The 22,804-nt window shown below is 42.7% G+C and overlaps 1 protein-coding gene across 1 annotated transcript in view; it reads left to right on the top strand.

Moving 5' to 3' along the window:
- TBX15 (T-box transcription factor 15) overlaps positions 1-22,804 on the top strand; it is a 96,668-nt gene that overhangs the window by 5,757 nt on the left and 68,107 nt on the right. The window lies entirely within an intron of this gene.

Genomic DNA, 22,804 nt, shown 5'->3' with positions numbered 1-22,804 from the left:
GATCCTATCCATATTTATGGTTATCGGGTCCCCGTGTTTTTAGTGGGTCTTGCTTCCTAGCGCCTTTGCCTAGGATCACATCTTAACCAGCCGCAGCCCAAGAAGCTTCGGTTTATCTGGGTTGCGGAGCAGGCTGTGAGTTTGTTATGCGCAGCTGTCCATCATAAAATGTGGACTGTGTAGATGGTGCTGGTCGTCACAGTGTGCATTAAAATAACCCCCCCAGAGGTCAGGGCAAGGCAAACGGGAAGATTTCCTCTCAATATGGTTCCCTTTTATCTCTTTTATGTTGATGATAACTCAGAGAGGGGGTTTACATAAACCAGAGAATTACCAGCTAGTCCATCTGTTTATGTTAATATAGTTTTAGTAGTTGTACTTTTAGGTCCAATAATCAGAAAAACAGAAGAAAATTAAACTTCCTCTTCTTTGCTCAACAAAGGTTTTACTTATTTATTCATTGTGAGTTCACCTTATTTTTTTGGTTTCTTTAGTGTTCTACTTGCATTTCTCAACTTCATTGTGAAGTTGTTCGATGAAGAGGTCTCATTGCTGGGCAGCATCTCTTTGTGGCATAATGGTTCTCCTGAGAGAGCTGTAGGTCAAGTTTAATTTTATAGTTTAACCAAAAGGTCATAATGATAAAATGCCAAACAAAGGAAGTATGGTTCAAATGAATGTGTCTGCAGTCTAGCAAGAATATGCAGGCTTTTTTTTTTCTTTTTGGCCTCAGTTTCATTGCAAATTTTGAGATTCGCTTTGTGGCACATTTCTCCTGATTTTATTTTTTATTTAAAAAACCCCCAATCTTTGTAAAATAATAATAAAAAATAGCTAAGGTCTTCAGGTTCAGTAGAGATGGTGCAATGGAATACATAATACATAATGAAACACTGTTTAAATTTCATTGCCCCACAGATGCATAATAATAATAATAATAATAATAATAATAATAATAATAATAATAAAAATTTATACCCCACCCATCTGGCTGGGTTTCCCCAGCCACTCTAGGCAGCTCCCAACAGAATATTAAAACACGATAAAACATAAAACATTAAAAACTTCTCTAAACAGGGCTGCATTCAGATATCTTCTAAAAGTCAGATAGATGTTTATTTACTTAACACCTGATGGGAGGCTGTTCCACAGGGCGGGTGCCACTACTGAGAAGGCCCTCTGCCTGCTTCCCTGTAACCTTACTTCTCGTGGTGAGGGAACCGGCAGAAGGCCCTCGGAGCTGGATCTCAGTGATGGGGGTGGAGATGCTCCTTCAGGTATATGTTGTTCAACTGGAATTTTCCAAGAACAGTGATCAGAACACTGTTAAGCCATCACTTGGAGCCTGAATGGTGCCTGAATTGGTACCTGAAGCCAGTGGATGCTGGTCCACTATGGTGAATGGGGCCACCAACCTTAATCTGCCTTCAGCCAGCCCTCACCTAACTGCCATCTTACTTACAACTGTCCTAGAGCATGGCCTTCCCACCAGCTTCCTCCTGGTTAGTCTCGGTGTTGCCCTCAACAGGAAAGAGACAGGAGTCAAAGCTAGAACTAGGTGGCTCTGCCTCTCATTGGCTGAGCTTGCCCTTGTCACTGGCTCTTGCGCCACCTACTGCTGACATCCCTGCCTTCTGCCCTATCACCAGCCCCCACAGCTGGAAGCAGAGCAACAATGGCACCCCTCTCCTCAAGGCGAGGTGCAATATACGGCAAGGCTAACCAAGGTATTCTGGACCCGAGGCAGGAAAGTTCCACAGATACCTCTCTGCCATTCTAGCAGTAAAAATACAAGAATAAAAAATAAGTAATGAACAACTTGCTGCCTTTTTGCTTTGAATTTCTTGGGAAAAGTGAAAGAACAACAACAACGTCTCCACCCCTACGGTCATCAGCTGTGTCTGAGGCTGTCTAATAGTAGGGTCAATCTAAGATGGCAAATTAATAAAGGGACTCAGTAGGTAATGAATGAGACTCTTAATCTCTGGGTTGTTAGTTTGAGCCCTACGCTGGGCAAATGAATGAATGAATCGGTTTATTTCAGTCACTGACCCGATTGTATGCTGGGCAAAAGATTCTTGCCTTGCAGAGCGTTTGACTAAATGACCCTCGTGGTCTCTCCCAACTCTGCAATTCTATGATTTTATGAAAATAACTTTCTAAAGCATGACTAGGTTTTGCAGGGTGAGGGTATAGTGAAAATGCTGTGGTTTGACTCGACTCCATATCTAAACTAGGGAGAAAATGCTTTAATCTCTTATGTAACCAACGTTTTGATTGATCTAGGCTTCAGTATCTTAAATTCTGGGGGGTTAATGCCCAGTGCCCCTAATTTTAACACCCCCTTTCCCTATTTGACTTTCCAGTAACTGCTGCTAATATAACTGCCTTGTTCCAGAAAAGTTTAAAATAACATATATAGAAAGACTTAAAAGTGCACCATTTTATCAGTTTAAGTCTCACTTCTTCTCCAATACATGCTGTGGGTGTTCCAGGCAAAGTTGTTAGGAATTTATTTAGTGAGATTTCCAGCCGTTTGGTCTCAATCAAACCCCAAGCCACAGCATCGTAATTGGGGGAAAGAAACCTCTAGTTTGAGCACTCTCAGGGATAGGAGGGTCAGACCACTCCCTTTCCTTTGCCAAACCCAGGAATAGCTTGTGAAGGCTGAGTAGCTTTTAGCTTAGCTCACATCATTGCTCCTGTTTCTGCAGATGTCACCCTCGAATCGTTGAAACAACGAACTTGCCCAATGATTTGATTATCTAGGGTCCCTCTTTGACATGCAGTCCAGTCCCGAAAAGCAGCCAGTTTTATTTCAGTGTAATTAATATATAACTGCTCTCTCTGTCAGATTGCCTCCCTTCAACCTTTCAAAAGCCTTCTCGGCCCTGTGTGGGAGCTGTAACATAAAAGTGTGTGTGCGCTTGTGTGTAACCCTAGACGACTGTCTAAGCAATCCCCATAATACTACAAGATGTGCCCAAATTAATCTCTCTTGCTCTTCAGCCTGACACCTCAGCTTCAGCAGCTGTGGTAGGGATATTTATAAAGTTGACTGCCATTCTGCTTGGCCTCTGACTCTACCCCTGATCCCAGGCTGGAGGCTGTTTGAGGCGTAGCAGGTGGTTAGGGTGGCTGCCTAACAGTGCTCAGAGCCTATTTGTCTGTTTGTTTATTGCTCCCATGGGGAAGGGAAACAAGGAAGAATCTCCAGCACATTCCATCTGGGAAGTCAAGTTGCCCTCAGCACAGTTCTCTCCCCCCTTCCCTTCCCTTCCCTTCCCTTCCCTTCCCTCCCCTGCTCGCTCCATTGCACACCAATACCCATTTTGGGAGGCTGTAGAGGAATCGGAGCTGAAAGCACTAATTCAATTAATCAGCAGATTAGCCAATTAACTCATGAACTGCAGATCAAGGATGACATGTTTTAACTGGACTGTCTCCCATGATGATTAGTTAGCGCTGATGACATTATAAGGAATCTATTTGACTTCCTTGGTCTCAAGTATGTTTGGCTGATTTTTCCAAAGGTTTTTTTTTTTGGGGGTAAACATCAAACTTATGAGGAGATTGTAATAATCATTTATTAGGTTTTAAATGAAGTTGTATTAGACACTTAATATGAATTAAATATCCCTCATGTGCATTGAGATGCACATGTAGTTAAATGATTCACTCAAAGTAGGGCTGATTCACAAAACTTTGGCAGCTTCTTATTTTGAACAGGTTTGCTTTTTAAATTTTATTTTTTTGGTGACCCATTCTGGAAATAAACCCAAGGAAGGCTGAGTGAGTTAGCTTTTTATTTTCTAAAAAAACATATAATAGTCTGGGACATATAAGGAGCCTTGTTCGGGGTTTGTACAACCGCCACACAGCTGAACATGTACGTGTAGTATCAAAATAAGAATCTGGAAAAATAAGAATCTGACCATAAAGTCATATAGGAGTTTAAAATATTGCTCTGGTCAGACCTCTCTTTGTCAGAATTGAATGAAATTTGAAGGCAAAGTAGCCCTTTTTGTGGGTAAGAAGCCTATTGAGTCTCAGACAGGGATTTATAGACTAGGTAGGACTTGCCAATCAGAAGGTCGGCAGTTCGAATCCCCACAACGGGGTGAGCTCCCATTGCTCGGTCCCTGCTCCTGCCAACCTAGCAGTTCGAAAGCACGTCCAAGTGCAAGCAGATAAATAGGTACCACTCCGGCGGGAAGGTAAACAGCATTTCCGTGCGCTGCTCTGGTTCACCAGAAGCGGCTTAGTCATGCTGGCCACATGACCCGGAAGCTGTACGCCGGCTCCCTCGGCCAATAAAGCAAAATGAGCGCCGCAACCCCAGAGTCGGCCACGACTGGACCTAATGGTCAAGGGTTCCTTTAACTTTACCATTAATATAGATATATTTAAAAGGCAACCCTATAACTTTTTAATTCCTTAGCAGAATTGGATTATATTTTCAGGCACAGTTTCTCTTCCTGAGGGAGTGAAGACTGCCAAGTTTCAGACAGATAGCTACAGAGGATTATGTGCAAGGGGGAGTCGTTTGGGGAAAAAGGAATTTGTTCCCCCCACTTTGTGAGGGGCAATTTGTATTTAAAGATCTACATCAGGAATGGGGGCGGGGGCGGGAATAAATAGCTACACTGGGAACAAGGAGGAGGAAATCAAATCACTCTGACCCTACAGCTGAAGTGGGAATCAAAGGCCATCTCAGGGGAGAAAGGAGGCTAGCTTTGAATAATGCTGGGTGGGGACAGAGCCCAGGAGACCCCAGAGGGCAACTCCTGTCATTTCCTCCCTAGGGTGAAAGAGACCACCAGCGCATGATATGTGCTGAGAGGACCCTGGAGAAGCAGCATGGATGGGTGATTGCCAAGGAGGAAGCAGCCCTTGTGGATCCTGCTGCCTGAGGCAATAACCTCACCTTGTCTCATGGCTGAACCGGTCCTCCACAAACTGATGTTCCTTCTGCATCCCTCCCAAAAGCAGAATGATTAGAAGCAGAAAGTGGAGTCCTGATAAAATTATTCACTGGTTGAAAACTCAAGCTCTTAGCTACAAAACTGCGCACCTTACTTTCCGTTTCCCCTCTCCTGTCATGCTACTAATATGTGGATCTTGGTGTGTATATCAGTTTATACAGACTCACTTTCTGTGTTTCAGAGTCCCTCTAAATCTGTCCCAAAGCTCCAGGAACAACCCAATTTGCCTTGGAATCCTTTGAAAGACATTCATTTCAGTTCACATAAATCCTGTATCTTTTCGTTGTGGCACACTTTGGTCTGGGGTTTGTCTGAAGTGCAAGCACACCTCTAATTAATACAGTATGTGATCAACTATGTCATTATGAAGCCCAACATTCAATAGTATGTTTCATATGCTTATTTCTCATGCAAAACTGCCTAAGAAGCAACCAAGTGTCATTGAAAGGATCTGAACACATTAACACCAATGCTCTGGGCATGATCCCCAGCTGAGTTCTCATGCACAAGTCCCACTGAAATTAATAAAGGTTGTGGAAAAGAACAGTGATGTTCTTAGTGCAAGCCCTGCTCCTTTTAATGTGAGATGCTTAGGAGAAAATGCCAGGGGAGTGTGCCCTTTGCCACCTCAACTCCCTGTAATAGTTCCATTTCCTACTTGCTACTGATATTTTCAAAGTTCATTTGTTCAGTAACATTAGCCAATGTCTTTTCTTTTAAAATCAGCCAGGCCCTTCCAGGCTTCTAAAATATATTTGTGCTCTCTAAAGGCTTGTCATTAATCTGATCTATTCTTGTTCATTAACCTATTGCATTTGATTATCTGAACCTGGTTAGACTATCAAATAGGGAAAGGTCTGCCCGCTGGAAATTAAAATGAAACCTCCGCTCTCTGAGGCTACATTATATATATGGAAGCAAACATTTTCTGTTGCAAATACTACCAGCCAACATCCCATGGTTATTGAAAGGACTGTCAACACCAACATTTATTTCCCTAAATGTTAACTAACTAAGGACACAAGCAAATCGTTTTCTGCCCCATTGAAATAACTGGAAATGATAAGTATTTAAATTTGGCCATATTATCCCCTAAGTATTAATTCGTTTATGGCTTGTGTGCCGTGTCCTTCCTCTAAGGAACTGAGAGTGACACACATAGCCTTTTCTTTCTGCTTGATTTTCACAGTAACCCACAGAGGTAGATTGGGCAGAGACTGTGGCTGCTACAAAATTACATGGCAGATAAACACATCTGGAGCTGCCCAGATGTGAATCGGTATAGCAGCCTAGGCATGCGCCCTGGATTTTGTCAGGTTCATTCAACTTTGACCTCAGAGTCTTGAGAATGGAGGAAGCGTGGGGAGGGGGTGGGTTTTTGTTGTGTGTCTCCAAAATAATCTGCATCTCATTGTCCTGGGGAATCCTCACTTCCAGGCCTCTGAAATTCCTTTTATATGGAGGTTTCTGGTCTGCATTAGAAAGTTTATGCTGCTTGATTGTATTCATATTTCTAAGGGTTTGAAACAGCTTACAATGTAAAACAATTACCACTACTTGTTTTCAGTTGCAAGTTTTCCAATATAGGCCTGTTTCCATAGGTTGCTGTAGAATTTGTCCTGGGTTCTCTATTAAGCTGCAAAAACTACAGATTGAGATGAATTTAAGTCGATTCACATTTTTTTTTATTTTGTCTGTGTATATGCAGGCATAAGTGGTCTTGTGCTAGAACATATCAAACTATATCAATTCAGTTTTTCTAATGCTAGCAAATATTTTGGAAGTTGCCACAGTGCAAAGGAAAGGACCGGTTCCATTAGTATCCAAAATGGATTTTTAAAAATGATAATAATAAAATAAAATGTTTTTAGTGCAGATTGCATTCTGGTAGTTTATTTTTTAATGTAAGTCAGATAAGTACACCGATTGTGACTTTGAATTTGTGATTTGAATTGGACCATGAATTCGTGTCATTTCTTGACCCCACTCAAATGGCTGCAGAGAGAATATGGCCTTTGGACTGCTATCCATAATCAAACAAGACATGCGTTTACAGAATAATAGAACATATGGTAGTCAACAAGGTGGCACATTAAATACATAAATTATGTTGTATCTATATTCCTTGGGACCTAGCAATTAACTCAAAGTACATGAATTTATGTTAAGCCAATTCACATGTTAAAAAAAAAATCAGTCTCCAAAAGAATCTGCATCTCATTGTCCTGGGGAATCCTCACTTCCAGGCCTCTGAAATTCCTTTTATATGGAGGAGAACTAGGCAGAGGCTGAGCAGAATGAGGTGTCAAGCAGGTGAGAATGTGGTTGTAGAATGCTTCCAGCAACACCACCCAGAGGGGGACCACTTTCCCTGCGTAAAAAAAAACTATAAATAGTGATAATACACTGGCGTAGCCCAGGATTTTGCCTGCCAAATACCAGATTTCTATTTGCAGCGAGGTTTTATTTCTTTATCGTAGTGAAGCGTTAAAAATTGCGATCCACCCCTCTCCACCTGCAGTCCATTCTTCTGTTACCTCATTCTGTAGATTTTTGGATTGCCATAAGGATGCAAGTAATAGGTTTTTTTTGTGTGTGTGTGTTGGAGAATCCTACAAATGCACTCAAGGCTGGAAGAGGTGTCAACTGATGTCTTCATTTAGAAAGATTACATGCATTTTAAATACCACCCCCCCTCCGCTGGTTTCCGCACAATATAATTTTATTACATCTGTAGGAGCAGGAAGAAGTGGGATTCAGAAGACATTCCTGTCTGGACTGTGATTTCTAAGCAAATCCAAAGAGGTTTGATTACACACAAAAGTCAAAGATTGACTTACAAATCATCTATCACGGCTCCCTTTCCCCACTTGGGCCGGAGTTATTATATCAAATATCAACACAACTTGGCCTCTTCGAGAAGCGGCACCCGGCCCTATTCATATCTGTCTTTGGCGAAACTGATGTTTTTTTCAGATGGAAAAGCTGGGAGGGAGAAAAGGAGGGGACAGCCTCAAAAACGCCACAAAATGCTTTATTACTTTGCAGCCTGTTCCTGAAGCCCCCTAAAGCACCGGTTTGAGTGAGTAAGAATTTATTGCATTAGAAGAGTTCGGCTCTCTAGGATTTATATTTTAGTTTTTAGGATAGTAACATTTCTCTGTCCTCATCTTATGTTTACAGGTTTCTGGTCTGCATTAGAAAGTTTATGCTGCTTGATTGTATTCATATTTCTAAGGGTTTGAAACAGCTTACAATGTAAAACAATTACCACTACTTGTTTTCAGTTGCAAGTTTTCCAATATAGGCCTGTTTCCATAGGTTGCTGTAGAATTTGTCCTGGGTTCTCTATTAAGCTGCAAAAACTACAGATTGAGATGAATTTAAGTCGATTCACATTTTTTTTTATTTTGTCTGTGTATATGCAGGCATAAGTGGTCTTGTGCTAGAACATATCAAACTATATCAATTCAGTTTTTCTAATGCTAGCAAATATTTTGGAAGTTGCCACAGTGCAAAGGAAAGGACCGGTTCCATTAGTATCCAAAATGGATTTTTAAAAATGATAATAATAAAATAAAATGTTTTTAGTGCAGATTGCATTCTGGTAGTTTATTTTTTAATGTAAGTCAGATAAGTACACCGATTGTGACTTTGAATTTGTGATTTGAATTGGACCATGAATTCGTGTCATTTCTTGACCCCACTCAAATGGCTGCAGAGAGAATATGGCCTTTGGACTGCTATCCATAATCAAACAAGACATGCGTTTACAGAATAATAGAACATATGGTAGTCAACAAGGTGGCACATTAAATACATAAATTATGTTGTATCTATATTCCTTGGGACCTAGCAATTAACTCAAAGTACATGAATTTATGTTAAGCCAATTCACATGTTAAAAAAAAAAAATCAGTCCCAAGTTGTCTCCAGCTTAGGCCCCATCCACACTTTATATTTAAAGAATTATCATGACTTTCTCCGAAGATTCCTGGGAATTGTAGTTTGTCAAGGACACTGAGAGCTGTTAGGAGACCCCTATTTCCCTCACAGAGCTACAGATCTCAGATTTACCTGGGAACAAGGATTGACTGTAGTTCTTGGAATAAGGGTCACCTAACAACTCAGTGGACTTAACAAACTCCATTTCCCAGGATTCTTCAGGGGAAGCCATGACTATTTAAACCGGTATAATACCTCTTTAAATGTATAGTGCAGATTGTGCCCATCATATTCAGTACAGACCCATTGAAACCAATGGATAACTTACTTAAGTGTATTAATTTCAGTGGTTCTCAGGTAGATCCAACCCTAAGCACACAATTAAATCCAAATTCTGGCCATGCAGTAAAGCATTGAAACATTTTATTTTATTTTGTGCACCATCCTAATACCTACTTGATGAAAGCTGGGGTTTTTAAAAAATAATAATCACCTAATAATAAAATAAATGTCTCCATCTCACAACCAAATCAATGTTTAGCATATGATGGGAGTCGTGATTTTATGAATTTGTGCAATTGCATGGAAATTAATCTGGCCACAAGATGGAGCAAACAGTTTCTAGAAGTCTGTGAGGTGAGTAGAAAAAAAAAATAAAGGACCCACCATCGCATGCACTTACGAAAAATGTCTCTGAGGGGCAATCAGATACCCCTATTTCATGCAACTGTGTTCTCATAAACCATTACTGGGTTGTGTGTGAATTAGCCCCAGACAGGTTGCCTGTCTCATATAATCCTTTCTTTCAGTTGCTTAAATTTGTAGCATGCTACTTTCCAAGGGTTTTGGCAGATAGCAGAACTTAAGTATAGACATAAGGATAACTTATTGGTGGATTGATCACTTTGCAGTTGTAGGAAAGGGATTTCACAGTCAGCTTGCAACTTATGAATGCTGCAAGATAAGAAATACCTGTGTGCTGCTTTTCAGTCAATGGTCCACAAATTGTGTCAAGCATCATTGTGGTCCTTTTTGGCTTCCATCCTGTCAGCATTCACCACCTGAGTTCGCTATTAGAAGCAACAATGCTATGCTTTATATTGCCTTAAGATAATAATAGAAAATAATAGATAACCCGAAGGACATTAGAATAATAATTAGAAGACAATTCACTAAACATGAGGGGTTGGGAAACCCAATCAAAAGAAAACACATCGCCTCATATGTAAACACTATGAAACTACACATTGGCTTCCTAAGATAATAATAATTAAGCAACATTTATATTATTTTCTGGGAACGAAACCCAACATTCTGGGTTCTGGCCAATAAAATGCCTATTTAATTTCCTACCCAATTATTTTTTTACTGGAAGAATGATCGCTTTTTCAAGCAGTCTGACAGTACAGTGTTTTATGGCATATGTTTTCACGGGTCTCTGGAAGAGTCTCTGATTCATCATAAGCTCCTCCTGCTGGGGGGGGGGCATCATTTTTGCAGTTTTCCTTTTCCTCTCCTGCAGCCTCCAGTGCTGTCCCACCCCCAGGATGTTCCAGAAGCTCCCCATAACACTCTGAAGTTGCTTTTGCAGAGGGAAGGCGGATTCTGCAACAATAATCTCTCCCTTCCTCCAGTATCCTGTTACTGGAACTTCACTCATAGGAAGCCTGGGTGCAGCTCACAGATGCAGTTTTTCCAGACTTGATCACTGAAACTCTCTGCCCATGGAGTCTGGAAAAGCTACATTTGGGTTTATTTCTTTTTAATCAGAACTTATAATGAATCCAGATTCTGGGCCTGTAAGCATATTTAGCTGGCATAAGCTGTGTTAGACTCGGTGGTGCTTTCTTCTGAGTGAACATGCTTCAATGCCTTTCTTCAGCCAACCAAAATGCACCTCTTTTTTTTGCATTTTTAACAAAGCTCTTCCAAGGAACTTTTATCCTTTCAAAATAATTGCCCCTTTCTTCTAAATTGCTACAACTGCTTGCCTGCCTTTCATTACTATGTGGCGGGTCTTTGTGTGGAGGTGAAGACTGCATTGCGGCGTAGAATGACAAAACCTAACCAACATCCCTGACGGAGAAGTGCAAAGTGTGTTTGTGTGTAGAGTTTCTGCCCTCCCTCAACATCCTGCCTATTATAACTATAAAATTATTTCTAGAATAGATTTCTAGATAAAACCAGGAGTGGACCAATGTGAGCTCTGGTTATTTATAAGCAAATGTTCACCTTTATTATGGAGACATTTTTTTCCAGCTACCACAACTTGTAAACCAACTGGGTGCTTGCCTCATGAAGAAAAAATGGGCGACATAGATTCTTAATTCCCTCCCAATTTCTGCATTGCTCTGCTCCTTCAGCTCCTAAGCCTTCTCTTTATTTAATTATTAACAGGGTTATCTAGTAGACCAGGGGTCAGCAAGGTTTACCTTGCTTGGGCTGGTTCACTCCAGTGGAGATCCTTCCGTGGGCTGGATCATGTGTGTATGAGCACACATGCTTGCAATTTCTGGCATCTGTGTATGCACAGACACAATTTCTGGTGCCGTGGATGCACAGATGCAATTTCTGGTGCCGTGGAAGCGAGCCCCTGCGCTGCACTGCGCGGGTTTAGCGCAGCAGGTGGGGACTCGCCAAGCGGGCAGCTCGGGGGCCTGTTAAACGACCCCAATGGTCTTTTTGTGGCCCATGGGCCTTAGGTTGCCGACTCGTGTAGTAGACAATTGGTTTAAATGCATTTCTCTCTTGTCTGGATTGCTCATCCAGACAAAATGTTCCCTGCACATAGAAAACTATCCTTTTATTTGTTTATAAATTAAAATAATTATATACTGCCTGCTATGCAGGCATCTCAAGGTGGCATACACCAATGTCATTAAAATACAATACAAAACACAATTGCATTTAAAAACACAATACAGATAAACAAAGAAGCAGTCAGTGAATGTCTGCAATGCCTGTTGTCAATAGCCAGCAAAGGCTGTTCTTGAAGTTGTTGCTGTTATTGCTGTTGTTGTTGTTGCTGCTGTTATTGTTATTGTTTTGCATGCACTGGAATTGTATGCTGACACATGACTTATCTCTAGAGGGAGACTATTCTACTGGCACAGAAAAAACCTTTTCCTAGCTTAGAGAGAAGGCCAGGTCTCTTTTCTCCTGCCATGCAAGTTTTTACTGTACAGAAAAGGATATTGATAAGCTGGAATGTGCACAGAGGATGATAAAGGGTCTGAAAACCAGGCCTTATGAGGAACGGTTGAGGGAGTTGGGCATGTTTAGACTGGAGAATAGTTGATATGAAAGCCATCTTCCAGTATCTGAAGGGCTGTCACATGGAAGATGGAGCAAGCTTGTTTTCTCTTGCTCCAAAGGGAAGAACATCGTGTCCAGTAGTGGTATCAACTTCCTTGGAAGGTGAGGGTTTTCATTGTAGGTTTTAAAATGGGTTGGGTGGCCATTTTTCAGGGATATTTTAATTGTAGGGGGTGGAGCTACATGACCCCGTGGGGTCCCTTCCAACTCCACTGTTCTCTGCTTCTGTGTGAAGCTCCCCCATGTAGTTGTGCAGGCTAGATGCAGGTGGGATACCTCGGGGAGAACTAGGCATTAACAAGTCTGGAGAGAGAAGCAGGTATTAAGAGTTTTATAGTTTTGAAGAGAACTGAGGGGAAGGGAGTAGCAGCCTTTCTTAACCTGTGGGTCCCCAGATGATGTTGAACTACAACTCCCATCACCCCAGCTAGCAAGACCAGAGCTCAGGGATGATGGGAGTTGTAGTCCAACAACATCTGGGGACCCCCAGGTTGAGAACCGCTGGGAGCGTCTTATCAATATACTCTGAGCCTGTTCATCCCTGGTCTTGCTGGTGTTCTTGCTTGTTGATTGGTGAGGAGACTGTTCTTTGCTGCGGGAGAGGTAGAGTTGAGTATTCCACGCCATTTTCACATTCAGTTTTCGCACTGGAGTCCACTTTCATTCAGCAAAGCTAGGAATGTCATCAACATAATAAATCATGCAAATAAGTCTGTTGGCTGTTTCTGAATGTTGGTTTCAACTCTACTGGCTCGCTGAGTGGGGAGAAGGTTTTCTTGGACCGTTTCTAATTAACAGTGTGGATCCTAAAAGGTAAAACTGAAACTGGTTCGGGACTGTGTGTAATTAGCCACTGCCCATAATGTGATTGCTTTTGCCAATCTCCTGCTAATAAAGGTAAAGGGACCCCTGACCATTAGGTCCAGTCATGGCCAACTCTGGGGTTGCGGTGCTCATCTCGCTTTACTGGCCAAGGGAGCCGGTGTACAGCTTCCGGGTCATGTGGCCAGCATGACTAAGCCGCTTCTGGCGAACCAGAGCAGCACATGGAAACACCGTTTACCTTCCCGCCGGAGCGGTACCTATTTATCTACTTGCACTTTGACGTGCTTTCGAACTGCTAGGTTGGCAGGAGCAGGGACCAAGCAACAGGAGCTCACCCCGTTGCGGGGATTCGAACCGCCGGCCTTCTGTTCGGCAAGTCCTAGGCTCTGTGGTTTAACCCACAGCGCCACCCGCGTCCTTTAATCTCCTGCTAGCTAAGACTTATAAGGGGAACTTGGAAAGTGGCCGGTTTTTGGTTGCTGACAGAAAACAGACATGAAAATGATACTGACTCATCTATTAGCTGTGTAAGCTAGACTTGCCATATCTTGAAGAGGAAATAGAGGACAGCCCGAGCCTCTGCTAGCCTGAGCTGGGGGAAGAAGTGCATGGGCATGTGGGGCCACTGCTCCCACGAGCCTCATTTCCCAGCTTGGGCTGGCAGCAGCTGCGGCGTGCAGAGCAGCCCAAGCCCAAGTCGCCTGAGCCCCCCAAACCTGGACATTTCCTTTAAAATGTAAAAGTCCACCTGGATGGAAATTTTGGTCCCACAAAAGAGGACATGTCCAGGTATTCCCGGACTCTAAGCTGAACGTTAGATATTTTACTCTCTGACAGTTTTCATTTTTTGTTTACATACTTTGTTTTTGTGGTGCTTTTCATGGCCAAGACAATCAAATCTGAAACAGAAAACTGTATGGCTATATCTGCGAATGGTTCACAAGGATTGTAACATGTTGGGTTTGGGGATCTCACTTGTGATGAACACATTTCTTTTTTCCCTGGTTCTATTTTTTATTTTTTTATTTAAAAATTATTACATTTTCCATTTTCCCCCAATATTGCTTCATAACATATAACATAATACATAATTCCAAAATTTCCCCATTCCCCTCGGACCTCCTTCTCTGGTTTATTTCAAATAGTCTCAATTACTGCGTATTCCTTTTTCAGTCCTTTTTTATGTTTTAACTTTTCAATTATATAATTTTTGTCAATTGTAAATGGTTATTTAAAACCTGCTAGTGAGTCCAGTTCTTTGCACTGATTTTTTAATATAAGCCAAAAATGGTATAAAACCAGACCTCTTCATCAAGGTCTTCCAGAGGAGCCAGAAACTTGCTGTCCGCAGCTGCTAATCAATGTGAAGAAATGTGTTCATTTTTGGCATTTTCGTGATGAACACATTTCTTGACATTGATTAGCTGCTGTGGACAGCAAGTTTCTGGCACCTCTGGAAGACCTTGATGAAGAGGTCTGGTTTTATACTGTTACCACCGTCTGTATCATTCATAAGGTACCAACAGCCTGGAGCCATGGAACCTGGTAACATGGCATCTCACAAGCCATCTCCATGCTTTCATGACCACAGCATCACCCTGATAATGGTTGGAAGGTGTACTACAGCTTGTATACAACCCAAATCAGGTTATCTAGGGAGCCAGTGAGGTCTCTGACGCTCTCCTCAGCCTTGGGTCCTCAAGCTGAGCAACCTATTAAGCAGAGTAGTTGTTCTGCAAACTCCTGGGCCCCGGCCCCACCTCCTGCAGCAGCTGCTACTATTGTCCACTTTTGGAATTTGATCGCTTGCCTATCTAACTTGGATAGGATGCTGTTACTTGCAGTGGCCTAGCATGGGTTGCCAGTGCCCGGGGCCGTGCGGAGAGGGGGAGGGAGGGAAACAGATGGAATATGCATATGCATGCAAGTGCCTAACAGTGTCCATGTCACCCAGGAGTTTGCAGCTGCAGAGATAAGAAAAGAAGAGTCGTTCCATTGTATGGAGAGGTCACTTCCTGGTTCACATGGAGAAGCTGTTTTCAGCAGAGCTCAGTGACAGAAATACGCAGCTGTATTGAGGCAGCACTGGGTGATGAAATTTTGTGCCCCTAAGAGTTTTGTGCCCGGGGCAACTGCCCTTGTGGCCCTCCCATGTTACACCACTGGTTACTTGATCTGTGCCTGCACTTGACCTCACTTCTCCCCTCTTTTGCCTCACACTGACACCCAGCACCCCACTGGACCTGATCCCCGTCCATTTGCAGGACTGACTCTAATGTGCCCTGGTTGAACTGCATACCATATTTTTTGTTCTATAAGACGCACCAGACCACAAGATGCACCTAGTTTTTGGAAGAGGAAAACAAGAAAAAAATTATTCTGAATCTCAGAAGCCAGAACAGCAAGAGGGATCGCTGCGCAGTGAAAGCAGCAATCCCTCTTGCTGTTCTGGCTTCTGGGATAGCTGCGCAGCCTGCATTCGCTCCGTAAGACACAAACACATTTCCCCTTAATTTTTAGGAGGGAAAAAGTGAGTCTTATAGAGCAAAAAATACGGTAACTCATTTCTCATTCTCTATGTGTCTTTAGCATGGCAGTTAAGGTGCCGCATTGAGCTCTCCAGCACCAGTTTTATTACAGCGAAGCTTCACAATATTTTAAACAGGCACAATAACTAGAGTTTTACTCGCAAGTGCTATTAAAGTAAGAAATGAAATAGTCCATGCCTATGTGTCTGAGAGATCTGGAAAACTATTAAAATAAGTCATTAAAACAACACATGGGTCTAAATTCTTAAAGCACTTTTATTTCATCCTATAAGTTAAAATAGCAATCAAAAGGTTTCGGGGTAGGAATTTCTGTGTGCTGGTCTTTCCAGGATATGCAAAAGAATTACCGTATTTTTCGCTCTATAAGACGCACCAGACCACAAGACTTTTTGGAGGAGGAAAACAAGAAAAAAATTATTCTGAATCTCAGAAGCCAGAACAGTAAGAGGGATCGCTACACAGTGAAAGAAGCTGTTCTGGCTTCTGGGATAGCTGCACAGCCTGCATTCGCTCCATAAGACGCACACACATTTCCCCTTACTTTTTAGGAGGGAAAAAGTGTGTCTTATAGAGCAAAAAATACGGTATTTTCTGTTTGGCGTCAAACAGCTTGGCCAATGCTTCTTTCCTCCCAGTCGTACCTCTGTTGTTTCACTCTTCAGATTTCTTTTCTTCTCTGGGTTCAACAGGACTGGTCTTTATAATGCTTATAAAATTCTGAGTGGGTGGCAGGAAAGCCTGGCTTCCTAACTCATCTCCATGTACAATTCTGTAATAAAACATAATAAAATGATAATAAACCAAAGTTAGAAGGTAACAGATTGCACAGGTTTCCAAATAAAGGCTTGAATAACCCATTTTAGTTACAAACTCAGCACTCATCTTTCTAAGCTATAGTCGCTAATATGTTTCTCTAATTTAGTGATTAGTCATGAATTTGAAGTTATGTAAGTAATTTATACAATGTGTTGTATCAATTCTCTAAATAAGGGACATCTCTGGAAAATAGGGACACTTTGAGGGTCTGACACACACAAATCCTGGGCAAAAATCCTGACCAGCCAGCCGCCCCCCCCCCCCAGCTACAGCTCTGCCTAACACTGTTTTTGTGTGTGTGTGTCACCCTTCACAGTCACAAGAATATCTAATCTGATCCAGTCAGCCTTCCAAATATATTTAGGAATGTGCTTCAGTTTTGCGCAGTGTGTGTGTGTGTGTGTGTGTGTGTGTGTAGCGGGGAGTCTTTGAATGGCCAGCTTTTTAATAAAGCTGTAACAAGGTTTTAGGCACAAGGAGCCCAGTGAGAATTTCTCCTTTCCTCGACTCATTCAGATGAGTGGGCCCTGTGCAAAAACCTTGCTATTTCCATACGGTTTGCAAAGCAGAACATCCCACCTGCTGATTTTGGTCTTTTTTGCTGCCACCGGTTCTCCCTTGCCGGACAACTTCGCAAGATCGTTCAAAAAATGGTTGTGCCAGTGCGGCTGATGGCAGTACAAATGAAAAGAAAATCATCTGTGTGCCTTTTCTAATTGCTTGTGAAAGTGTTTCACATTCAGATAGGCCATGGAGGATGAGTCTGGAAGGGCACTAACTAATAGTTAGAAAACACAGGGTTGTAAAAATATGTTTCTTTTGTGAGAAAGCAGTTTTTAAAATAGTTATGTTAGAGCAAACTCTTGACCCTTCTGACACCTTTAAGTTTTTCCCCACTGGGCAAATAGCAGCTGTGGGATCCACTTAGATCAGGAAAGAGTTAAATCCATCTTTCTGCAGCCCAGTCCAACCTGCCTCATAAGACTACAGTTAACTCAACCCACCCAACCAATAGGAGGCACATAATCTTGCCTAAGGGACGCGGGTGGCGCTGTGGGTTAAACCACAGAGCCTAGGACTTGCCAATCAGAAGGTCGGCAGTTCGAATCCCCACGACAGGGTGAGCTCCCGTTGCTTGGTCCCTGCTCCTGCCAACCTAGCAGTTCGAAAGCATGTCAAAGTGCAAATAGATGAATAGATACCACTCCGGCGGGAAGGTAAACGGCGTTTCCGTGCGCTGCTCTGGTTCGCCAGAAGCAGCTTAGTCATGCTGGCCACATGACCCGGAAGCTGTACGCCGGCTCCCTTGGCCAATAAAGCGAGATGAGCGCCGCAACCGCAGAGTCGGTCACGACTGGGCCTAATGGTCAGGGGTCCCTTTACCTTTAATCTTGCCTACTTTGATGCTTCCTGTCTCTGCTGCTTTTATAATACTACAGTAGCCGTCACACTAAGTTATTCTCGGACAAAAAGTCTGCAGTAACATTTCGTTGCAGGAGGTTGGACTAGACGACCCTCGGAATCACTTCCCATTCCACAGCTCTATGAAAAGCTGCACATTTTAACAGTGTTTGGAAGCTGTGGTGTCACTGAATCCAAAAAGGTCTGCATTTGCATAAAACTTCTTCAGACTGTGCTGGATCCCATGGACAGGAGGAAACGCAACAAAGCTTGTGGTCTTCTGAAGAGCCCAGGAAATTTCCTTTTGGTCTCTCCCCCTGCTCCCCGCCCCCACCTGCACCACCACTTAATGCACGGACAACGGAGAACTGAAAGGAAGTTATGATGTGTTTTGCATCTCTCTCCAGGTTAGGAACAGGGAAAGGTTAAATGACGACGCGATTTGAATGGCAGCAAGCCATCAATTTTGGCTCCTAGGGTTCTTTTCTGTCCTAGCAGTTGTAGCTATTTTATGTGGCGTGCCATTTCGGCAGCAGAGAGAGAGAGATGCTGGCACTGATCTTTAACACATGTGGAAAATACGGCTAGGGAGTGAAGCGTATGGAAAACATATTAATCTTTTTACAACCAGTAGATCCATGTTTGCTTCTTTGCACTCCTCTTGCTGCTTTTGACTCCACTGCACATTTGGAAGCTCACCCCTCCCCTCCTCTATGAAATAAACAAGAGACAAGGGGCCCAATCCACCAAGAAGCTCTTGCCCGACTACTGTTCATTTTCGATGGATTTTGTTTGTTTGCACAGGAGAACTTCCTGGCTGATCGTACTCATTCGTACTGTTGAAATGGATCAGAGCAGCATAAGAGGACGGTACAAACATAAACAGCATCACCAACCCAGATTTACCCCAATTGCATGATTGGCTTGCATTAAAAGAAAAACAACAACCAGAATAACACTGTAAAATGTGCATGGTTAATATGAGACTTCAGGAAATAGTATCCAGGAAGGTTAAAACATCTCTATGTAAGGTTTTGGTCTTAAAATGGTTAGATTTTTCACAAAATTATGAGCTGGAAATGTTGAGGAAGATGCGTCTTGCTGTGAATTTTTGCTAAAAATATTTCCAGTGAGGTCTTTCTGTAATTTGGGAAACATTTCTTTCCTATTCTGGATTCTCTGATCTGATGCCGGGACACATAAGCAGCTGGACTGTAAGCAAGAAGCTTCACATTATCCTAACACCCAGTGGGATTTGATAAGACTGATCGGGCAATCCTATAAATGTCTACTCAGAAGTATGTCCCATTGACTTCAGTAAGACTTAGTCCTAGGGGAAATTGTAGTAACTTACTTAGGCGCAAGCCCCAAGTGAGCTGAACTTGCTGGTCCTTGATTCTGGTAGGATCACACCATATCCCAATCTCAACACCAAATATATCAGATTGTACTGAATAAGAAGAAGAGTCCAGGATATATTTTGCAATGCAAGTGTGAAATTACCATTTCATTTCTAAAGGAGAGTATGTGCAAAGGAAATTATCCAAAAATAAACCAGGGCTATTCACATCAGTGCTAGAAATAGGCTGGAACTAAGGTGGTGGAATCTTGTCCATTACAGTTTGTAAAATCAGGTAGGACTGGACATTTGGACCTTGAAGGTGGCTAATGCCTCTGGGAGTGAAGGTATGAACCCCGATAGCTTGAAGAAACTTAATTCCTATCTCCTGGTTTCTGATAACTACCCCAGCATTTGGGGGCAAGCTCTTGGAGTGTGTGGTTCTTCTCGGCTCCAGTTAGTCTGTGATGTTGCAGGTGGTTTTGATCCATTCCAGTTCAGCTTCATGCCTGGTTTTGGGATGGAAACAGCCTCAGCCACCCTGATGAATAACTAGCCCAGTGGAATGGATTTGGGAGAGTGCCACCCTGCTAATTCTCCTGGGCTTCTCAGTGGTTTTCAGTATCACCAAGCCTAGTATCTCTCCAGAGCAGTTGCCTGGATGAGTCCTGGTTCCAGTTTTTGAGGATTTGAAATCTCAGAATGTGGTGCTGTTGCTCTCCAGGTTCCTTTCTGTCTCCCTTCTACATGAAACAGCTTGGGAAACTCGACTGGAGGTTTGGGCTGATGTGAGGATAATGTCTGCTTGTCTGCTTGTTACTGAGCTGTGTTCTGATGTTTTTTTGTTGTACATATGCATTAAATTTTGGTATTTGTGGATTATTTTTTACCGGCTTCTTTGAAATAAAAAACCTGTTGTAACTGTATTAATTGTACTCTGCCTTGGGACCTCTGCCATTGCTCCATTCAGTGAGAGGTGACATAAAAACATTTTAAGCACATAAGTAAATGAATGAATCAATGAATAGATGTCTTTTTGAACTGGATTTGTTTCTATTTCTGATCTTCGCTCATTTCCGAGCACAGTTCAAAGTATTGGCGCTGACCTTTAAAGCCCTAAACGGCCTTGGCCCAGTATACCTGAAGGAGTGTCTCCACCCCCATTGTTCTGCCCGGACACTGAGGTCCAGCGCCGAGGGCCTTCTGGCGGTTCCCTCCCTGTGAGAAATGAGGCTACAGGGAACCCGGTAGAGGGCCTTCTCGGTAGTGGTTCCCACAGAGAGGGGAAGTTCCTGGATTCCTTGGGGTCAGCATTTTAACCAAGGCCTTATCCACACTTCCTTTTGTCTCACTGCTTTCCCTGCCTGGGGAAACTGCTCTTTAGTGTTCAGCCAGAGAAAACAGTGATTTGGGTTTTCCTCAGATTGCCATTTCTTCTGATCTATGGCTAGAATGGGGTTTCCCTTGGAAAGGAGCAGGGCAAGGGGAAAACTGCTCATACTCATGCTTTCTAAGCATGGCACAAACAGAAGTGTAGACGAGCCCTACAGTGGCAAAGGATTTGGGAATCCTTTTGCCCAAGGGACAGATGACAAAACATTCAACCAAATGTACGGTACTTGAAAACCTAAGCAAGCAGGGAATGACTTTGAATTCCCAAATCTGCTATTTAACTGTGCAGTTCAGCAGCAGGCAATATCAGAATGACTAAAAGAGGAATGTAAATTCTGCCAGCTATTATGAAAGCAATAAGCTGTTCTAGCACTTTTAAAGTATTTTTCTTCTTCTGGGCAACAGCTAATTGAAGGATGGGTAAAAAAAAAAAATTGCAATAATGGGGCAGTTCCATTAGTTCCATAATAATAATAATAATAATAATAATAATAATAATACTAATACTAAATAAATAAAATAAAAAATTCAACCAGTTTTATAGAAAAGTAATAGCCGGCATGATTGATCAGAGATTTATCCTCCTGATAGGCTGAGGGATATAGCGAATTCTATCCAATACTTCCCATTGACACAACAGCAGAAGCATGCAATGTAAAAGAGACCTTTAGGCCCAGCAAGCGTTTGCATAGCTGGAGATTTCACCTTGTTAAGGACCTTTCCCGCCAGAGCTCAAAGCTGCTTCTAGCATTGTCTTGGCTCCTGCAGGTATTTTTGGCGCACAGTCTTGCCTCATGTAGCTTTATGAGTTGGCTTTTCCCTTAGGCAGGAGAAAATGGCTTGGCTCAGGCAGTGGTGCAGCTGTCTAAATCACAGAGCCTAGGGCTTGCCGATCAGAAGGTCGGCGGTTCGAATCCTCACGACAGGGTGAGTTCCCGTTGCTCGGTCCCTGCTCCTGCCAACCTAGCAGTTCAAAAGCACATCAAAGTGCAAGTAGATCAATAGGTACCACTCTGGCAGGAAGGTAAACGGCATTTCTGTGCGCTGCTCTGGTTCACCAGAAGCACCTTAGTCATGCTGGCCACATGACCCGGAAGCTGTACGCCGGCTCCCTCAGCCAGTAAAGTGCGATGAGCGCTGTATCCCCAGAGTCATCCGCGACTGGACCTAATGATCGGGGTCCTTTTACCTTTAAGGAGTGATACATTATCATTTTATTATATATACTGTATATATTTACCACTGCAGGGATTTTCTGCCATTTGGCTTTTATGCCCAGGCACCAACATTCCTGCTTTTGGGCTGCAGCGAAGCTCATGGGACTTTGAGAATCCCAACAATAATTTGTTGGCGAAGCAACAGCGTGACACCTAGGGGAGCGTTTCCTGTGCTCCTTGCGTGCTCCTGGCATGGGCTCACATGTATGCAAAAGCCACCATGAGTCACAGATTCCCATATTAAAATGTTTGTTTTCAAGGTTAAATTTATACCGGGTGTACCACTATAAGCAGTTAAAATTACACTGTGGCCTTAAAATGTTTTTAATAGAATTAACCTCCATTTAGCTAACGTACCTGAAGCGTTTTAAGAAGAAAATGCTGAACTGCATATTTAAACCCCATGCCAAGGGGTCAGCTATGCATAAATGTTCAAAAATGTACCAAGCCGGTTGAGTTTGCCCATGCCTTCCTCTCTGATTGCCCTGTTATTATTTTGCTAGTTCTCCCTTATCTCTCCTCTCTTTTATCTCAACACATCCCTGTCCATGATCCTCCAGTGCCACCACCCTGAAGCAGAGGCACCAGGTTGCCCCCAAAATTGAGGGGTCCCAACATGTGCTTGATTCAGAGTGGGCCCCTCCCCTCCCCTGTGATGACCTTTGATTCCCCCCCTTGTTCCCAATGTGGATCTTTATCCAGTGCCGGATTTACATATAAGCTAAACAAGCTGTAGCTTTGGGCCCCACTCTCTTGGGGGCCCCCAAAAAATTTAAAGGAAAAAACCCTGGATGTACATTTCCAAAATATAAGATAAAAACCAATAAAATCAAACCTACATACAGCAACAGTGTTTTGTGTTGTGTAGGCTCCTATAATGTAAGTAATGCTCATTTCTAGATACAGTGGTACCTCTACTTACGTTCACCTCTGGTTATGTATCCTACGGGATATGTACACGGCAAACCTGGAAGTATTTTTCTGGGTTTCATCGTGTACGCATGTGCAGAAGTGGTCTAC

Source organism: Podarcis gaigeae, assembly GCF_964106915.1.
Source record: "Podarcis gaigeae genome assembly, chromosome: 17".
NCBI classification, from domain to species: domain Eukaryota; kingdom Metazoa; phylum Chordata; class Lepidosauria; order Squamata; family Lacertidae; genus Podarcis; species Podarcis gaigeae.
Note: the sequence above shows the minus strand (reverse complement) of the source record. Positions and strands in the feature narration are given on the sequence as shown.